The 20,005-nt window shown below is 39.3% G+C and overlaps 1 non-coding gene across 1 annotated transcript; it reads right to left on the bottom strand.

Annotated features, from left to right (window-relative positions):
• Positions 1 to 17,935: 17,935 nt before the first annotated feature.
• On the bottom strand, positions 17,936 to 18,039 carry LOC130952569 (small nucleolar RNA R71). The gene has a single exon (XR_009074748.1). It is a non-coding gene; the product is annotated as a small nucleolar RNA R71 (small nucleolar RNA).
• Between the last annotated feature and the right edge of the window lie 1,966 nt (positions 18,040 to 20,005).

Raw genomic sequence — 20,005 nt, 5'->3', positions numbered from 1 at the left:
GGCATTGTTTTTAGATAGTTTTTAGTAGGATCTAGCCACTTTTTAGTATATTTTTATTATTTTTTAAGCAAAATTCACATTTCTGAACTTTACTATGAGTTTATGTGTTTTTCTTTGATTTCAGGTATTTTCTGGCTGAAATTGATGGACCTGAGCAAAAATCTGATTCAGAGGCTGAAAAATGACTGCTGATGCTGTTGGATTCTAACCTCCCTGCACTCAAAATGGAATTTTTGGAGCTACAGAAACCCAAAAGGCGCACTCTTGATTGCGTTTAAAATTAGACATCTAGGGCTTTCCAGAAATATATAATAGTTCATACTTTGCTCGAGTTTTGATGACGCAAATTGGCGTTCAAATTCCAATTCCCTGCCCTATTCTGGCGTTAAACGCCAGAAACAAGTTACAAGCTAGAGTTAAATGCCCAAAACAGGCTGCAAACTGGCGTTCAACTCCAAGTGAAGTCTCTACACATGAAAGCTTCAATGCTCAGCCCAAGCACACACCAAGTGGGCCCGGAAGTGGATTTTTGCATCATTTACTTATTTCTGTATACCTTGATAACTAGTCTAGTATAAATAGGACCTTTTACTATTGTATTCGACATGCTGGGATCTTTGATCAGTTTTATGCTATCTTAGACATTGGGGGCTGGCTCACGGCTATGCCTGGACCATCATCACTTATGTACTTTCAACGGTGGAGTTTCTACACACCATAGATTAAGGTGTGGAGCTCTGCTGTTCCTCGAGTATTAATTCAATTACTACTGTTTTCTTTTCAATTCATGCTTATTCTTGTTATAAGATATCCATTCGCCACAAGAATATGATGAATGTGATGATTATGTGACGCTCATCATCATTCTCAACCTATGAATGCGTGTCTGACAAACACTTCCGTTCTACATGCAAACGAGCTTGAATGCATATCTCTTAGCCTTCTGGTTCACGATCAGAGTCTTTGTGGTATAAGCTAGAATCAATTGGCAGCATTTTTGAGATCCGAAGAGTCTAAACCTTGTCTATGGTATTCCAAGTAGGATCTGGGATGTGATGACTGTGACGAGCTTCAAACTCGCAAGTGTTGAGCATGGTGACAGACACAAAAGGATCAATGGATCCTATTCCAACATGAGTGAGAACCGACAGATGATTAGCCATGCGGTAACGGCGCATTTGGACCATTTTCACTGAGAGGACGGATGATAGCCATTGACAACGGTGATCCCTCAACATACAGATTGACATAGAAAGGAGTATGAAGGATTGGATTAAGGCAGTAGGAAAGCAGAGATTCAAAAGGAATAACGCATCTCCATACGCTTATCTGAAATTCCCACCAATGAATTGCATAAGTATCTCTATCTTTATTTTAAGTTTTATTTATCTTTTAATTATCAAAAATCTATAACCATTTGAATCCGCCTGACTGAGATTTACAAGATGACCATAGCTTGCTTCAAGCCGACAATCTCTTTGGGATCGACCCTTACTCACGTAAGGTTTATTATTTGTATGACCCAGTGCACTTGCTGGTTAGTTGTGCGAAGTTGTGAAAAAGAGTTGAGATTACAATTGTGCGTACCAAGTTGTTGGCGCCATTGAGATCACAATTTCGTGCACCATGACTGCTGCACAAAATATCTCGGCGAAGACCTCGGGAGAAGGATCCTCTTAGGTGCCTCTGAAGAAGCCGACTTCTGATGCCTCTGGACCGAGGAACATTATTCTGACTCCTTAAGTCCGGTCGATTCCTTCTGACCCTGTTCAGCCGACTTCTGGTGCTCCTCCAGAACGTCAAAAAACTATTAGTTCTTATGATCTGAATGACAAGGATTTTGATGGTGTGGGTTTTGCTACCGAACTGATTGCTCCTCATGGTAAACTTCCTTTGGATAATGTATCTATTCTTCACCACCTTGATTTTGTTACAAGTAACAGTACTCGGATGGCCAATATTGGTGCGAAGTCTGAATATGGAAAATGCCAAGTCTGAATATGACAGAATGAAGGGTTTGAAGGATGAGCTTGACGCTAGGGTGATTAAGCTATAGTTAGATGTGGAGAGGGAGAAATCCCGAGCTACTACTGCTGAGGCATCAGCCAATTTAGCTGAGGAAATAGCCAAGAAGTCCAAAGAAAGCTACACCCGCACATATGCCAAGTTGTTGGAGACTAGGAAGAGGCTTCAGTCTGCCCAAGCTGAATATGCCGAGCTTCAAAGTCATTGGGTGGGCTGTGTGACTGATGCTTATGAAAACTTGTAGGCTCAAGTCCGAGTTCTTGTCCCTGAGCTCGATCTGACTTTGTTTAGTCTGGACAATGTCGTGGAGGATGGAAAGATCGTGCCTGCCCCAGATGATGAAGATGAGGGTCCTCCTCCTGCGCCACCAACCAAGGCTTCTATGGCTTCAGCCTCTTCGACTCCTTCTGCCGAGGCGGCTCCTGCTGGGTCCGATCTTGATGTAGAAATACTGAATGGCCCAGATGGAGTTGTCAATGTTGTTCCTCTTGCGACCAGGCCTCCCTCTCCTAAAGATGCCACTACCGAAGCGACTTTGAATCCTTGATGACTCTTTTTAATTTTCATATATTGCTACAGTCCGACTTGTGGACTTTTGAACTTTTTTTTTGTAAATCTTTTTGCTAGTTTGCCTATGCTTGGCTTTTCTGACGTTTGGTGGCTTCTTTGCAACCTTTATTTTAAAAAAGAACTATTTAAACTCTTGGGCTGTCCTTTAAACAGCCTTTGAGCCTTGGATGTTTTAATTTGAATGATGCGCCTATTGAACCCTTGACACTCGGTGGTTTTACTTTTGCGACCTTTTAGGGCTTATAGAGGTTAGGTACTTTCTTGTCTGACCTCCTTGTCCCTGCCCTTTGGGTCATGCGTTGTCCGTCCTCTGCTTTGGCAAAGTGATCCTTGCGGCTAGGCATTCGGGCTCTTAGTAACTCGTCCAACAATTTCTTAGTGTTCTTTAGAACCTTTTTAGTTTGAACGACTTCTTTGTTGCCCTATTTTGTGCGGAGTTGTCCTCCTCTTAGCCAAGCGCCTTTGAGCCTTAAGTTGTTTTCAACCTTTTTGGATTTTGATGTCGACCTATCTAGCTTCACTATCCTGGCTTTTTAGTCATATTCCAACAACTTTTTAGGTAGTGTTCCAAGGGGAACCTTTTCTTTATAGTTTGTTTGGATGATTTTTTAGCGCCGAGTTAACCCGTGCTTTTACTTTTTAAGTAGTGTCGTTTTTCAAGACTTCGTACCTTTCAGCAAAGCACTTCTGGCCTTTCTTTGGCCTTTGTGAGGTGTCTTCGTCCCTTTTTAGTGATCATTTTTCTTGGTCCGACTTTTCTGTCGGGCCTTCTTAAGTTATTTTTAGTAATCCATTTTTAGTCAGACCTCGTCAGGTCGCTTTCTATGGTTACTTTTTTATAACTTCTTGCATTAATTTGATTTTACGCTTTCACCTTGCTGACTTCTTTGTAATCAGACGATGAATTTGGTTTTCACCTTGCCGACCTTTTAGTAATCAGGCGATGCATTTTCGCGTTATGAGCTTAGATTAATGCGTCTTGGTAGAAAATTTTTAGGGAATCTGAAAACTTTATTCAAATGGTAATAAGAGATAGAAATATAAACAAGAGTGTATACATATGACTGCTTACCCTTCTAGGTCGGGTAATTTTGTAGATCTTGGCCTGGTGCCTCATTAAAAAACCTTTTCAGGAAAAAGAGTGCACCTTGACCTAAGATCTTTATTATTTTCTAACTATAGTACCTTCTTAGGTTACAGGCATGCTATGACCTTGGTAGCTCTCGCCCTTCGAGATTGGACACCTTGTAGTAACCCTTTCCCAGTACTTCTACAACTCGATAAGGTCCTTTCCAGTTAGCTGCTAGCTTCCCTTCTCCTAATCGACCTGCTCCGATGTCATTTCGGATCAAGATAAGATCGTTGGCGGCAAAGCTTAGTTGGACTACCTTCTGATTATATCTTAAGGCCATTCGTTGCGTTATTGCTTCCTCTCTAATCCGAGCTCTTTCTCAGACTTCTGGAAGTAAGTCTAGCTCTTCCCTTTGAATTTGGGAGTTGGCCTCTTCATTGTAGAGGATCATTTTGGGAGATCCTTCTTCTATTTCCACTGGAATCATTCCCTCCATTCCATAAGCGAGTCGGAAGGGTGATTCTCCAGTGGTTGAATGTGGGGTTGTTCGATATGCCCATAGGACTTGTGGGAGCTCTTCATCCCAAGCTCCCTTTGCGGCTTGTAGTCTCCATTTTAACCCAGCCATTATGACTTTATTGGCTGCTTCCACCTGTCCATTGGCTTGTGGGTGTTCTACAGATGTGAATTGGTACTTTATTTTCAAGTCAGCTACCAAATTTCTGAAACCTATGTCAGTGAACTGAGTGCCATTATCTGTGGCGATGGAGTAAGGAACCCCAAACCTTGCGATAATGTTTCTATACAGGAATTTCTGACTTCTTTGGGCGGTGGCAGTAGCTAAGGGTTCTGCCTCAATCTATTTTGTGAAATAATCTACTCCTACAATGAGGAACTTGACTTGTCCTGATCCCTGAGGGAAGGGTCCAAAGAGGTCGAGCCCCCATTTTGCAAATGGCCAGGGCGACGTAACACTGATGAGTTCCTCTGGTGAGGTGATGTGGAAGTTGGCATGTTTCTGGCATGGTGGGCATTTCTTAACGAACTCTGCTGCTTTCTTTTGTAAGGTTGGCTAGTAGAAATCAGCTCGGAGTACCTTTTTGAAAGTGCTCGTGCTCCCAGGTGGTTGCCGCACATGCCACTGTGTATTTCTTCTAAGACTTCCCTCGCATCGGAGTCTGGCACGTATTTTAGGAGTGGTGTTGAAATCCTCTCCTATATAGGATGTTACCCACCATAGTGTAGTACTGTGCTTCTCGTACTAGCCTTTTCGCCTCTATTTTATTTGTGGGAAGTATCTCAGACTTGAGGTAGTTGACTGTGGAAGCCATCCATCCTTGATCCTGACCTGATATGGTTAGGACCTTTTCTTCCTCTGAGATTGATGGACTTTGCAATGTTCATGGATGAGGCTTCTATTATTGCTCCCTGGTTTAGTCCTGGCTAGTTTTAAAAGTGCGTCAGCTCGAGCATTGTGTTCCCGAGGTATATGTCGGACCTCATATCCCCCGAATTGTCTGAGCTGTTCTTTGGTTATTCCTAGGTATTTTTTCATGGTGGGATCCTTAGCTTGTTAGTTCCCTTCTATTTATGAGGTGACTACTTGTGAATCACTGAAGATGGCAAGCTTCTGCACTCCTACCTACTTGGCCAGCCTTAAACCAGCCAGTAGTGCCTCATATTCAGCCTGATTATTTGAGGCATGGAATTCGAAATTTAATGATAGCTCGATTTGGGTTCCTTGATCGCTTTCGATTATTACACTTGTGCCACTTCTGGTCTTATTTGAGGAGCCATCCACGTAGAGATTCCATTTTGTAGTAGTTCTCGGGGTGTCAGTTGATGAGCGGATAATTTATATGCTTTTTGGCATTATTTTTAGGTAGTTTTTAGTATGATTTAGTTACTTTTAGGGATGTTTTCATTAGTTTTTATGCTAAATTCACATTTCTGGACTTTACTATGAGTTTGTGTGTTTTTCTATGATTTCAGGTATTTTCTGGCTGAAATTGAGGGACCTGAGCAAAACTCTGATAGGAGGACGACAAAGGACTACTGATGCTGTTGGAATCTGACCTCCCTGCACTCGAAATAGGTTTTCTGGAGCTACAGAACTCCAAATGGCGCGCTTTTAATAGCGTTAAAAACTAGACATCCAGAGCTTTCTAGCAATATATAATAGTCCATACTTTATTCGTGATTAGACGACGTAAATTGGCACTCAACGCCAGTTCCATGCTGTATTCTGGAGTCAAACGCCAGAAACACGTCACGAACTAGAGTTGAACGCCCAAAACACGTTACAACTTGGTGTTCAACTCCAAGATAAGCCTCAGCTCATGGATAGATCAGGCTCAGCCCAAGCACACACCAAGCGGGCCCCAAAAGTGAATTTATGCATCAATTACTTACTCCTGTAAACCCTAGTAGCTAGTTTAGTATAAATAGAACTTTTTACTAGTGTATTAGACATCTTTGGACGTTTAGTTCTGAGATCTTGGGGGCTGGCCATTCGGCCATGCCTGGACCTTCATCACTTATGTATTTTCAACGGTGGAGTTTCTACACACCATAGATTAAGGGTGTGGAGCTCTGCTGTACCTCAAAGTTTTAATGCAATTACTACTATTTTCTATTCAATTCGATTTATTCCTGTTCTAAGATATTCGTTGCACTTCAACTTGATGAATGTGATGATCTGTGACACTCAACATCATTCTCACCTATGAACACTCGTGACTGACAACCACTTCCGTTCTACCTTAGACCGGGCACATATCTCTTGGATTCCTTAATTAGAATCTTCGTGGTATAAGCTAGAATTGATGGCGGCATTCATGGGAATCCGGAAAGTCTAACCTTGTCTGTGGTATTCCGAGTAAGATTCCAGGATTGAATGACTGTGACGAGCTTCAAACTTCTGAAGGCTGGGCGTTAGTGACAGACGCAAAAGAATCATGGGATTCTATTCCAACCTGATTGAGAACCGACAGATGATTAGCCATGCTGTGAGAGAGCATTTGGACCATTTTCACTGAGAGGATGGGATGTAGCCATTGACAACAGTGATGCCCTACATACAGCTTGCCATGGAAAGGAGTAAGAAGGATTGGATGAAAGCAGTAGGAAAACAGATATTCAACAGGGATAAGCATCTCCATATGCTTATCTGAAATTCCCACCATTAATTTACATAAGTATTTCTATCCTATTTTATTTATCTTTTAAATATCTAATCCAATCACATTTGAATCAGCCTGACTGAGATCTACAAGATGACCATAGATTGCTTCATACCAACAATCTCCGTGGGATCTACCCTTACTCACGTAAGGTATTACTTGGACGACCCAGTGCACTTGCTGGTTAGTTGTGCGGAGTTATGACTAAGTGTAATTCACGTGTGAGAGCTACCAAATTATTGGAGCCATTGTTGATGATCACAATTTCGTCCACCAAGTTTTTGGTGCCGTTGCCGGGGATTGTTCGAGTATGAACAACTGACGGTTCATCTTGTTGCTCAGATCAGGTAATTTTCTTTTTGTTTTAATTTCAAAATTTTTCAAAAAATTCTTTCAAAAATTTTTTTTCTCTTTTTCGTTTTCCTAAAGAATATTTTCGAAAAAAATAATAAAAGTACAAAAAAATAATAAAATCATAAAAATCAAAAATATTTTGTGATTCTTGTTTGAGTCTAGTGTCAATTTTTAAGTTTGGTGTCAATTGCATGTTTTAAAAATTTCTTGCATTTTTCGAAAATTCATGCATTCATAGTGTTCTTCATGATCTTCAAGTTGTTGTTGGTAAGTCTTCTTGTTTGATCTTGATGTTTTCTTGTTTTGTGTCTTTTATTATTTTTCATATGCATTTTTGCATTCATAGTATCCATGCATTAAAGAATTCTAAGTTTGGTGTCTTGCATGTTTTTTTTGCATGAAAAATTTTTCAAAAATATGTTCTTGACATTCATAGTGTTCTTGCATGCATCATAAGTTTTGATTCATAATTTTCATGTTATGAGTCATTTTTGTTGTTTTTCTCTCTCATCATTAAAATTTCAAAAATAAAAAAAATCTTTTCCTTATTTCTCTCCTAATTTTCGAAAATTTGAGTTGACTTAGTCAAAAAATTTTAAAATTAGTTGTTTCTCATAAGTCAAGTCAAATTTTCAATTTTAGAAATCCTATCTTTTCAAATTTTTTTTTTCAAAAATCAAATCTTTTTCATTTTTATCTTATTAATTTCAAAAATTTTAAAATTATTTTCAAAATCTTTTTCTTAATTTTATTTCAAATTTTTGAAATTACACTAACAATTAATGTGATTGATTCAAAAATTTGAAGTTTGTTACTTTCTTATTAAGAAAGGTTCAATCTTTAAATTCTAGAATCATATCTTTTAGTTTCTTGTTAGTTAAGTAGTTAATTTTAATTTTAAAAATTAAATCTTTTTCAATCCTATCTTTTTATCATATCTTCTTATCGTATCTTTTTATCATATCTTTTTCAAAAATTTGATTTCAAAATATCTTATCTAACTTCTTATCTTCTTATCTTTTCAAATTTGATTTTAATATCTTTTTCAACTAACTATTTGACTTTTTGTTTATTTCTTATCTTTTTCAAAACCACCTAACTACTTTTCCCTCTTTAATTTTTGAAAATATCTCATCTCTTTTTCAAAAATTCTTTTTAATTAATTAATTGTTTTAAATTTTAATTTTAATTCTATCTTATCTTTTATTTTCAAAAATTATTTAACTTCTTTTCAAATTTATTTTCGAAATTTCTTCCCTCTCCCCTTCTTCTATTTATTTATTTATTTACTAACACTTCTCTTCACCTCTCTTCATCTCAAATCACTGCCCCTACCTTTACCCTTTATTCAGACTATTCATTCTTCTTCACTCCTATTCCCTTTCTTTTTCTACTAACATAAAGGAATCTCTATACTGTGACATAGAGGATTCCACTTCTTTTCTTATTCTCTTCTCTTTCATATGAACAGGAATAAGGAAAAATGCATCTTTGTTGAAGCTGATTCAGAACTTGAAAGGACTCTGAAGAGAAAACTAAGAGAAGCTAAATTACAACAATCCAGAGGCAACCTTTCTGAAATTTTCAAACAAGAGAAGGAGATGGCAGCCGAACCCAACAACAATAATGCAAGGAGAATGCTTGGTGATTTCACTAAACCAACGTCCAAGTTTGATGGAAGAAGCATCTCAATTCCTGCCATTGGAGCAAACAATTTTGAGCTGAAACCTCAATTAGTTGCTTTAATGCAACAGAACTGCAAGTTTCATGGACTTCCATCTGAAGATCCTTATCAGTTTTTAACTGAGTTGTTGCAAATTTGTGAGACTGTTAAGACGAATGGAGTAGATCCTGAAGTCTACAGGCTCATGCTTTTCCCTTTTGCTGTAAGAGACATGATGGGATTATTTTGGTGGAAAAATGAATTTCTCCCAAAACAACACCAATCTAACCGGCAAGTGCACCGGGTCGCATCAAGTAATAAAAACTCACGGGAGTGAGGTCGATCCCACAGGGATTGAAGGATTGAGCAATGTATGTTTAGTGGTTGATTTAGTCAAGCGAATCAAGAATTGGTTGATTGATTGGTGATTGGCAGAATGTAAATTGCATTGAAAGTAAAGGGAATGGGAAATTGGCATGAATTTTAAAGAGAACAAAAATTTAAGTGCTGAATCTTAGAGAACAAGAAATTAAATGGCAGAAACTTAGATTGCAATTGCAAGAATCTTAAATGGCAAGAAATGTAAATGGCTTAAAATGTAAAGGGGATTGGGACTTGGAATTGCAGGAATTAAACAAAGAGAAGTTAAATTGCATCAAACAGAAAGTAAATGAGAATTGGGATGAATCGGATTCAAAACAGAAAATTAAATGAACAATTAAAGCAAGAAACAGAGAATTGAAATGGGAAAATTGGATCTCAGGACCCAGAGACTAGAAAACCAAGTCTAGATCTCAATGCCTTCCTAGATCCAACAAGAACAATAGCAATGAAATTGTAAATTGCAAGGAAATTAAATGAGAAGGCAAGTAGCAGAAATGGGAATTTAATTTGCAGTGAAAAATAAACAAGATCCAAGGCGAGATTGAAACAGAGTTCCTTCAATTCTTCAACCCAAGATCCAAGACAATTGTAATTGAAATTAAAAGCAAGAAAGCTAAGAGGAAGAGAATGGAATTCTCCTTCCCCAAAACAAGAAATTAAAGATCACTCTGTAACTAAAAACTAAAGGAAAGTTCTATGAAAAATTCTAAAAAGGGAACTCCACGATTAACTTGAATTCTAGCCTATTTATACACTTTCTTCAATTGATCTTCAAGCCTTGAGTTGGGCCTTTGCTCTTGGTGGAATTGGGTTGAAAGAGGCCTTGGTTAATTGCTCTTGAAGTTTGAAGAGAAACCCAAGTGAACCATGTGAACCGGATTTGAATTTTGTAAAGTTGGATTCAAAGTTTGAGTTGAAGTTTGGGGGCTAACTTTGAGGCAAACTTTTTATATCAGCAAGCCCATTTTTCTGGTGCCAAAGTTGGTGCCAAAGTTAGGGGGCAAACTTCAGCGCAAACTTTGGCCTTTCCTTAAACACAATTGGCGCCAAAGTTAGCCTTCAAGTTTGGGGTCAAACTTGAGCGCAAACTTTGGCCACCCCTGGGAGAAATTGACATGCCAAAGTTAGCCTCCAAGTTTGGGGGCAAACTTGAGCGCAAACTTTGGCTACCCTTGGGAGAAATTGACATGCCAAAGTTAGCCTCCAAGTTTGGGGGCAAACTTGAGCGCAAACTTTGGCTACCCTTGGGAGAAATTGACATGCCAAAGTTAGCCTCCAAGTTTGGGGCAAACTTGAGCGCAAACTTTGGCTACCCTGGGTGAGAAATTGACATGCCAACGTTAGCCTCCAAGTTTGGGGGCTAACGTTGGCACAAACTTTGGTTGTCCAGGGAAGAATTTTCAACTTCTCAAGTTAGCCTTCAAGTTTGGGGCTAACTTTGAGGCTAACTTTGCACCAAAAGTTTGTGCCAAAGTTTGAGGGCTAACTTCAACTCCAACTTTATGTTTCTTGGTTCAATTTCACTTGTTTCATTGCTCCCTCTTTGCTTCTAGCCGTTCCTTCTTTCTTCCATTTTTCTCCAAGCTTTCTTCACTTATCATTAATCAACCAAACACATCAAAGCTATGCCCAAAATCATAAGATATTCAATTTATCATAATATGCAACAATTATAGCATAAAACCTCATGAGTTTGCATTAATTCACATATGGTTGATTCAATCAAAGGAAGCATGAAAATCTACCCAATTGGCTTGCTTATGGCTCAAGAAAGTGCATTAATCAAGTGAAAACAAAAGAAAAAGACTAGTGAAACTAGGCTAAGATGACTTGTCATCACAACACCAAACTTAAAGCTTGCTTGTCCCCAAGCAAGAAATGAATTATTAAGAAGAAAGAATGAAATGGAAGAGGATGTTCATGCTAGCAGAATGTTATTGGTAGTTCATGGGATTTTGTGTGGATATGCAATACTCACTTCTTATTGACTCTTAGGCCTAGAAAGTCTCCTTCAAGCTTCAAGTAATTTACTGCTATGACCCCTCATTATTCCTTCATCCTTGGCTATTACTTTGTTCAAAGCTTTATTTGAGTGTCATGTGTAGCAAGTTCATTTTCTTCTCTGTATACTTGACACATTATTCACCATGGACACTTGGCTCACCTTTCCTTTTAAACATTGATGCCCAGCACCTCTTTGGGTTACTAAATGCCTTGTAGTTAGGTTGCTCTTGATAGTGGATTTTCAGCTGATGATCCCGGATTAGTTAATCCAAGTCACCGAGTGTTGAAGCACTCCAAAGAGCTTAGTAGTCCAAGCAGATCCTAATACACAGACACCACAGGCATATATTTTTAAGGTTCAAGCTATTGGTATCCAACTTTGTTTCTTTTTGTTTCCTTTTCTTTTCTCTGCCACTTTTTGGCTATCTCTTTTCTTTCTTTCTTTTTGTTTTTCTTTCTTACCAAGGATCTTTATCTAATTGAGATCCATAGACAGTAGGTCACTCTATACTTGGAAGGAGATATCCTAGCTCTTTATTCACTAACAGTGAGCTATCATACAATCACACATACATACCACCACTTACTTTTATTGTACTTCTGTCTAACAGAGGACTATCTCACTTCACATTCAAACATTTCTTTTATTGAATTGAAAATGCAGGGGACAAAGCATGCTTTTTGTTAATGTGAAAGTAAACACACAAGCACATACTTAAACTAGCATACTTATTTTAACTAGAACATTCAAGATGCAAAATGACTGAACTAACAGTTACTGTTGCAATGGTAACACTCAAACTTCCAAATTAGAACAGTTAAATGCTGATAGAATTAAGTGACAATACAACCTCTTGGTGGCTTCTTCTTCTTACTCTCAGCTGATGGTATGTAACCCTTCCAAGAGAGTGATTGAATTCCTATAAAGTTCATGGAAGTTGCTTCTTTCTCAAGCCCTTAGGTAACTTGTTAGTGTGCAAAATTTTCTTGTAGGCTTTTGAACTTACTTTGGTGTGTGAACACCAAACTTAGTTCCTTGCCACCTTTCTCATGCATCAAAATAGCTATATGTGAAATCCTCCTATCTTTGTTAAAGACAATAAAAACTAAAAAAAAACCAAAAAGTAAACAATTGGTTAATTAGTTTATCTGATTACTCGGAGCTAGCATCCATGTATGCAGAAGGTGAGAATGTGCTTTTAAATGAGAATTTGGTGAAACACCAAACTTAGAATCTTTCATTCTCCCTTAATTTATTTTGGTGTGCAACACCAAACTTAGCTCCTTGCAATATAGACAAGTCTAATTAATCCTTTTATTGAAATAGCTATGAAAAGTGAACTACCTCAGGTTGGGTTGCCTCCCAACAAGCGCTTCTTTATTGTCACTAGCTTGACATCTTATCCTTTGATCATGGGGGTTGAAAATCATAGTGCCTCAGCTTCTCTCCTCTTACTGTGAACTTCCTTCCGGTCTCCTCTCTGATGATTTCTAGGTGTTCAAGTGAAAGGATCCGGTTCACAGTATAATACTCAGATAATTGTGGACACACCTTCATTGGTTGGGTGTTCAACATCACTTTATCCCCTGGTGAGAAGTCTTCAGTGGGGATTTTCTTGTTTCTCCACCCTTTTGGCCTCTTCTTCTTCTCTTTTTTCTCAAGAGATAATCCATGCCTTAGTGGTTCTTTATCTGGAATGTTGAGGTTCTCATCTGGGGGTTTTGGATCTAGCTCCTCCTTGATTTCTTTGGTCTGTTGCACCATCTCTACTTCTTTCAAGAATGGATTTGAAAGTCTTGGAGTTAACTCATTGAATGCCTCTTTCAAGCTTTGATCTCTGGCCTTATCCTTCATACAATTTTCTTCTTGAGTAGGCTCATGCAAGGTTTTAAAAACATGGAATGCTAGATGTTCATCATGCACTCTCAGCAACAATTCCCCTTTTTCAACATCTATCAATGCTCTGCCCGTAGCCAGGAAAGGTCTCCCCAGGATGATGGGAGTGTTAGGGTCCTCTTCTATATCTGAGATAACAAAATCAGCTGGGAGAAAGAATTTTCCCACTTTTACCAAAACATTCTCCACAACTCCCAGTGCTTGCTTAATGGATTTGTCAGCCATTTGGAGAACTATTTGTGTGGACTTCAGCTCGGAAATTTTAAGTTTCCTCATTAGAGTTAAAGGCATCAAGTTTATGCTTGCACCGAGGTCACAGAATGACTTCTCAATTGTTATGTTTCCTATGGTGCAAGATATGTAAAAACTCCCAGGATCATCTTTCTTCTCTGGCAACTCTCTTTGGAGGATAGCACTACATTCCTTTGTCATCTCAACAATCTGTCCTTCCTTCAGGGATCTTTTCTTTGTTAGCACTTCTTTCATAAATTTGGCATATAATGGCATCTGTTCAAGTGCTTCTAAGAAAGGAATATTGATACTGAGTGTCTTGAATATGTCCAGGAACTTTGAATATTGCTTATCCTCGTTTTCTTTTTTGAACCTCTGAGGGTACGGAAGTTTGGGGACATCTGGCTTCACCCCTTCCTTCTTCTCCTGTAGCTGTGTTTCAAGGATGTCCTCATCTTTCTTTGAGCTTTTTGCATTCTTGGTCTTTCTTTCCTCTTCACTTCTTTCTTCTGTCTCTTCTTGTGGAACTTTTCTGTTGTGTTCTTCCTGATTGATGGCTTCCTTCTCACCTCCCACCATAATTGCTTTGCACTCCTCCCACTTTGTAGCTTTTCCTTTGTCCCTTGGGTGGTCTGAAGTGGTACTAGGGGATGCATTTGATTGCTTCTCACCCATCTCTGTGTTTTGTTTAGCTATTTGTTCCATATGCCTCTCAAGATTTCTGATTGCAGCTTCTTAGTTTTTGATTATTATGGCTTGATCCTTCCGTGCTGCTTCTTGATCTTGTCTTGCCATCTCTTGATTTTTCATGAGTTTCTCCATCATTGTCTCTTGGTGCTTCATCATCTTTTCTATCAATGTCTCCAAGTTGGAGATCCTTTGAGTATCTTGTGATGTTTGTGGCTGGTTGTGGGGTGTTGAAGGTTGATGGTGGGTGTTTTGGTTAGTGGTTTGGTTATTGGGTGGACAGTAGCTAGAATTTGAGTGGTTGTTTTGGGGTTTTCTATATGGATTGGAGTTAGTGTTTTGCTGGTTGTGATTTTGGTTGTTTCTTGAGTTATTTTGGTTTGAATTTCGTTGCCATGGTTGCTGATTTTGAGTGTGGTTATCTCCCCATCTTATGTTTGGATGGTTCTTCCAGGATGGATTGTAGATGTCACCATAGACTTCATTTTGGCCGGAGCTTTGGTTATGCACATATTGAGGTTGTTCCTGCTGCTGGTCTTCTTGGTTTTCTTCATTTTGCCCCCATTTGGTTGATGGTTGGCTTGTATTCACTGCTGCAACTTGCAGGCTATCAATCTTTTTAGCCATCTGCTCAAATTGTTGTTGAATCTGCTCCTGCATTATCTTGTTTTGAGCCAGGATTGAATCCACTCCTTCTAGCTCCATTACTCCTCTTCTTTGTGATGGTTGGCGGCTTCTTTGATGAGCAAAGAAATATTGGTTGTTAGCCACCATGTCAATGAGTTCTTGAGCCTCCTCTACAGTTTTCATGAGTTGCAAGGAACCTCCAGCTGAATGATCCAAAGCTTCCTGGGATTTCAATGTTAAGCCTTCATAGAAGTTTTGCAGCTTCTCCCATTCATTAAACATGGCAGGAGGGCATTTTCTGACTAGAGCCTTGTACCTCTCCCATGCCTCATAGATGGGTTCAGCCTCCATTTGTGTAAATGTTTGTACCTCAGCCTTCAACTTTATAACCCTCTGAGGTGGGTAAAACTTGGCAAGGAACTTGGTTACCAAATCATCCCAGTTGTTGATGCTGTCCCTTGGAAAGGATTCCAACCATTGAGTGGCCTTGTCCCTGAGAGAGAATGGGAATAGCATCAGTTTGTAACTGTCAGGAGGCACACCATTAGTTTTGACAGTGTTACATATCCTCAAGAAGGTGGATAAGTGTTGGTTTGGATCTTCCAAGGGGCCTCCTCCATAAGAACAGTTGTTCTGCACCAAGGTGATGAGTTGGGGCTTCAATTCAAAGTTATTTGCATCGACATTTGGGGTAAGGATGCTACTCCCACAATGCCTTGGATTAGCAAATGTATATGAAGCCAAGACTCTCCTCTGGGGTTGACCATTGTTGTTGGCCATTCTCACTGGTGGATTTGTTGGATTTGTTGAGTGTTCCTCCAATTCATGATATTCTTCATCTGATTCTTCTTCTCCAGCAACATTTTTTCTCTTGCTTCTCTTCTTAGCCTTTGGAGGATTCTTTCGTCAGTTTCATGAAAAGTGGGGGTGGTTCTTCTTGTACCTGACATACAAGCATAACAAGATAAATTCACAAACCAATGTTTCAATTCACTGTCAAATTGAGGGTTTGGTTAGTTTAAACAATAAATCAAACAGTTAGTGGGTTAATCAAAAATTAATAAAAAGTGCTTGATCTAAATTACCACCTCACTTAATCATTGTCAATCTAATCAATCCCCGGCAACGGCGCCAAAAACTTGATGGGATTATTTTGGTGGAAAAATGAATTTCTCCCAAAACAACACCAATCTAACCGGCAAGTGCACCGGGTCGCATCAAGTAATAAAAACTCACGGGAGTGAGGTCGATCCCACAGGGATTGAAGGATTGAGCAATGTTAGTTTAGTGGTTGATTTAGTCAAGCGAATCAAGAATTGGTTGATTGATTGGTGATTGGCAGAATGTAAATTGCATTGAAAGTAAAGGGAATGGGAAATTGGCATGAATTTTAAAGAGAACAAAAATTTAAGTGCTGAATCTTAGAGAACAAGAAATTAAATGGCAGAAACTTAGATTGCAATTGCAAGAATCTTAAATGGCAAGAAATGTAAATGGCTTAAAATGTAAAGGGGATTGGGACTTGGAATTGCAGGAATTAAACAAAGAGAAGTTAAATTGCATCAAACAGAAAGTAAATGAGAATTGGGATGAATCGGATTCAAAACAGAAAATTAAATGAACAATTAAAGCAAGAAACAGAGAACTGAAATGGGAAAATTGGATCTCAGGACCCAGAGACTAGAAAACCAAGTCTAGATCTCAATGCCTTCCTAGATCCAACAAGAACAATAGCAATGAAATTGTAAATTGCAAGGAAATTAAATGAGAAGGCAAGTAGCAGAAATGGGAATTTAATTTGCAGTGAAAAATAAACAAGATCCAAGGCGAGATTGAAACAGAGTTCCTTCAATTCTTCAACCCAAGATCCAAGACAATTGTAATTGAAATTAAAAGCAAGAAAGCTAAGAGGAAGAGAATGGAATTCTCCTTCCCCAAAACAAGAAATTAAAGATCACTCTGTAACTAAAAACTAAAGGAAAGTTCTATGAAAAATTCTAAAAAGGGAACTCCACGATTAACTTGAATTCTAGCCTATTTATACACTTTCTTCAATTGATCTTCAAGCCTTGAGTTGGGCCTTTGCTCTTGGTGGAATTGGGTTGAAAGAGGCCTTGGTTAATTGCTCTTGAAGTTTGAAGAGAAACCCAAGTGAACCATGTGAACCGGATTTGAATTTTGTAAAGTTGGATTCAAAGTTTGAGTTGAAGTTTGGGGGCTAACTTTGAGGCAAACTTTTTATATCAGCAAGCCCATTTTTCTGGTGCCAAAGTTGGTGCCAAAGTTAGGGGGCAAACTTCAGCGCAAACTTTGGCCTTTCCTTAAACACAATTGGCGCCAAAGTTAGCCTTCAAGTTTGGGGTCAAACTTGAGCGCAAACTTTGGCCACCCCTGGGAGAAATTGACATGCCAAAGTTAGCCTCCAAGTTTGGGGGCAAACTTGAGCGCAAACTTTGGCTACCCTTGGGAGAAATTGACATGCCAAAGTTAGCCTCCAAGTTTGGGGGCAAACTTGAGCGCAAACTTTGGCTACCCTTGGGAGAAATTGACATGCCAAAGTTAGCCTCCAAGTTTGGGGCAAACTTGAGCGCAAACTTTGGCTACCCTGGGTGAGAAATTGACATGCCAACGTTAGCCTCCAAGTTTGGGGGCTAACGTTGGCACAAACTTTGGTTGTCCAGGGAAGAATTTTCAACTTCTCAAGTTAGCCTTCAAGTTTGGGGCTAACTTTGAGGCTAACTTTGCACCAAAAGTTTGTGCCAAAGTTTGAGGGCTAACTTCAACTCCAACTTTATGTTTCTTGGTTCAATTTCACTTGTTTCATTGCTCCCTCTTTGCTTCTAGCCGTTCCTTCTTTCTTCCACTTTTCTCCAAGCTTTCTTCACCTATCATTAATCAACCAAACACATCAAAGCTATGCCCAAAATCATAAGATATTCAATTTATCATAATATGCAACAATTATAGCATAAAACCTCATGAGTTTGCATTAATTCACATATGGTTGATTCAATCAAAGGAAGCATGAAAATCTACCCAATTGGCTTGCTTATGGCTCAAGAAAGTGCATTAATCAAGTGAAAACAAAAGAAAAAGACTAGTGAAACTAGGCTAAGATGACTTGTCATCAAGACAGAGCTAGAACATGGTTGGACTCACAACCTAAAGATAGCCTGGACTCCTGGGATAAGCTGGTCACGGCCTTCTTGGATAAATTCTTTCCTCCTCAAAAGTTGAGCAAGCTCAGAGTGGATGTTCAAACCTTCAAGCAAAAAGATGGTGAATCCCTCTATGAAGCTTGGGAAAAATACAAGCAGATGACCAAAAAGTGTCCTTCTGACATGTTTTCAGAATGGACCATATTAGATATATTCTATTATGGTCTATCTGAGTTTTCCAAAATGTCATTGGACCATTCTGCAGGTGGATCCATTTACTTAAAGAAAACGCCTGCAGAAGCTCAAGAACTTATTGACATGGTTGCAAATAACCAATTCATGTACACTTTCGAGAGGAATTCCGTGAATAATGGGACGCCTCAGAGGAAGGGAGTTCTTGAAATTGATGCTCTGAATGCCATATTGACTCAGAACAAAGTGTTGACTCAGCAAGTCAACATGATTTCTCAAAGTCTGAATGGATGGCAAAATGCATCCAACAGTACTAAAGAGGCAGCTTCTGAAGAAGCTTATGATCCTGAGAACCCTGCAATAGCAGAGGTAAATTACATGGGTGAACCTTATGGAAACACCTATAATTCATCATGGAGAAATCATCCGAATTTCTCATGGAAGGATCAACAAAAGCCTCAACAAGGCTTTAATAATGGTGGAAGAAATAGGCTAAGCAATAACAAGCCTTTTCCATCATCTTCTCAGCAACAGATAGAGAATTCTGAGCAGATCCCCTCTAATTTAGCAAATTTAGTCTCTGATCTGTCTAAGGCCACTTTAAGTTTCATGAGTGAAACAAGGTCCTCCATCAGAAATTTGGAGGAACAAGTGGGCTAGCTGAGTAAGAAAGTCACTGAAACTCCTCCTAGTATTCTCCCAAGCAATACAGAAGAAAATCCAAAAGGAGAGTGCAAGGCCATTGATGTAATCAATATGGCCGAATGCACAAGGGAGGAGAAGGACGAAAATTCTAGTGAGGAAGACCTCCTGAGACATCTCTCAAACAAGAAGGAGTTCCCTATTGAGGACCTAAAGGAATCTGAGGCTCATATAGAGACCATAGAGATTCTACTAAATCTCCTTCTGCCATTCATGAGCTCTGAAGACTATTCTTCCTCTGAAGAGGATGAAGATGTAATTGGAGAGCAAGTTGCTCAATATTTAGGAGCTATCATGAAGCTGAATGCCAAGTTGTTTGGTGGTGCGCGAAATCGTGATCACTACAACTTCGCACAACTAACCAGCAAGTGCACTGGGTCGTCCAAGTAATAAACCTTACGCGAGTAAGGGTCGATCCCACGGAGATTGTTGGTATGAAGCAAGCTATGGTCACCTTGTAAATCTTAGTCAGGCAGACTCAAATGGGTATAGATGATGAACAAAACATAAAGATAAAGATAGAGATATTTATGTACATCATTGGTGAGAGCTTCAGATAAGCGTATGAAGATGCTTTCCCTTCCGTCTCTCTGCTTTCCTACTGTCTTCATCCAATCCTTCTTACTCCTTTCCATGGCAAGCTTATTCAAGGGTTTCACCGTTGTCAGTGGCTACCTCCCACCCTCTCAGTGGAAATGTTCAACGCACCCTGTCACGGCACGACTATCCATCTGTCGGTTCTCGATCAGGCCGGAATAGAATCCAGTGATTCTTTTGCGTCTGTCACTAACGCCCCGCCCTCAGGAGTTTGAAGCATGTCACAGTCATTCAATCATTGAATCCTACTTAGAATACCACAGACAAGGTTAGACCTTCCGAATTCTCTTGAATGCCGCCATCAGTTCTTGCCTATACCACGAAGACTCTGATCTCACGGAATGGCTGGCTCGGTTGTCAGGCGATCAACCATGCATCGTGTTATCAGGAATCCAAGAGATAAACATTAGAGCCTCGTTTGCTTGTAGAACAAGAGTGGTTGTCAGTCACTTTGTTCATGAGTGAGAATGATGATGAGCGTCACATAATCATCACATTCATCAAGTTCTTGAATGCGAATGAATATCTTAGAACAAGAACAAGCGGAATTGAATAGAAGAACAATAGTAATTGCATTAATACTCGAGGTACAGCAGAGCTCCACACCTTAATCTATGGTGTGTAGAAACTCCACCGTTGAAAATACATAAGAACAAGGTC

The sequence above is a fragment of the Arachis stenosperma genome, chromosome 9 (genome assembly GCF_014773155.1).
Source record: "Arachis stenosperma cultivar V10309 chromosome 9, arast.V10309.gnm1.PFL2, whole genome shotgun sequence".
In the NCBI taxonomy this organism is placed as follows: domain Eukaryota; kingdom Viridiplantae; phylum Streptophyta; class Magnoliopsida; order Fabales; family Fabaceae; genus Arachis; species Arachis stenosperma.
The sequence above is the reverse complement of the archived record's forward strand: the minus strand, read 5'-3'. Positions and strand labels throughout refer to the sequence as shown.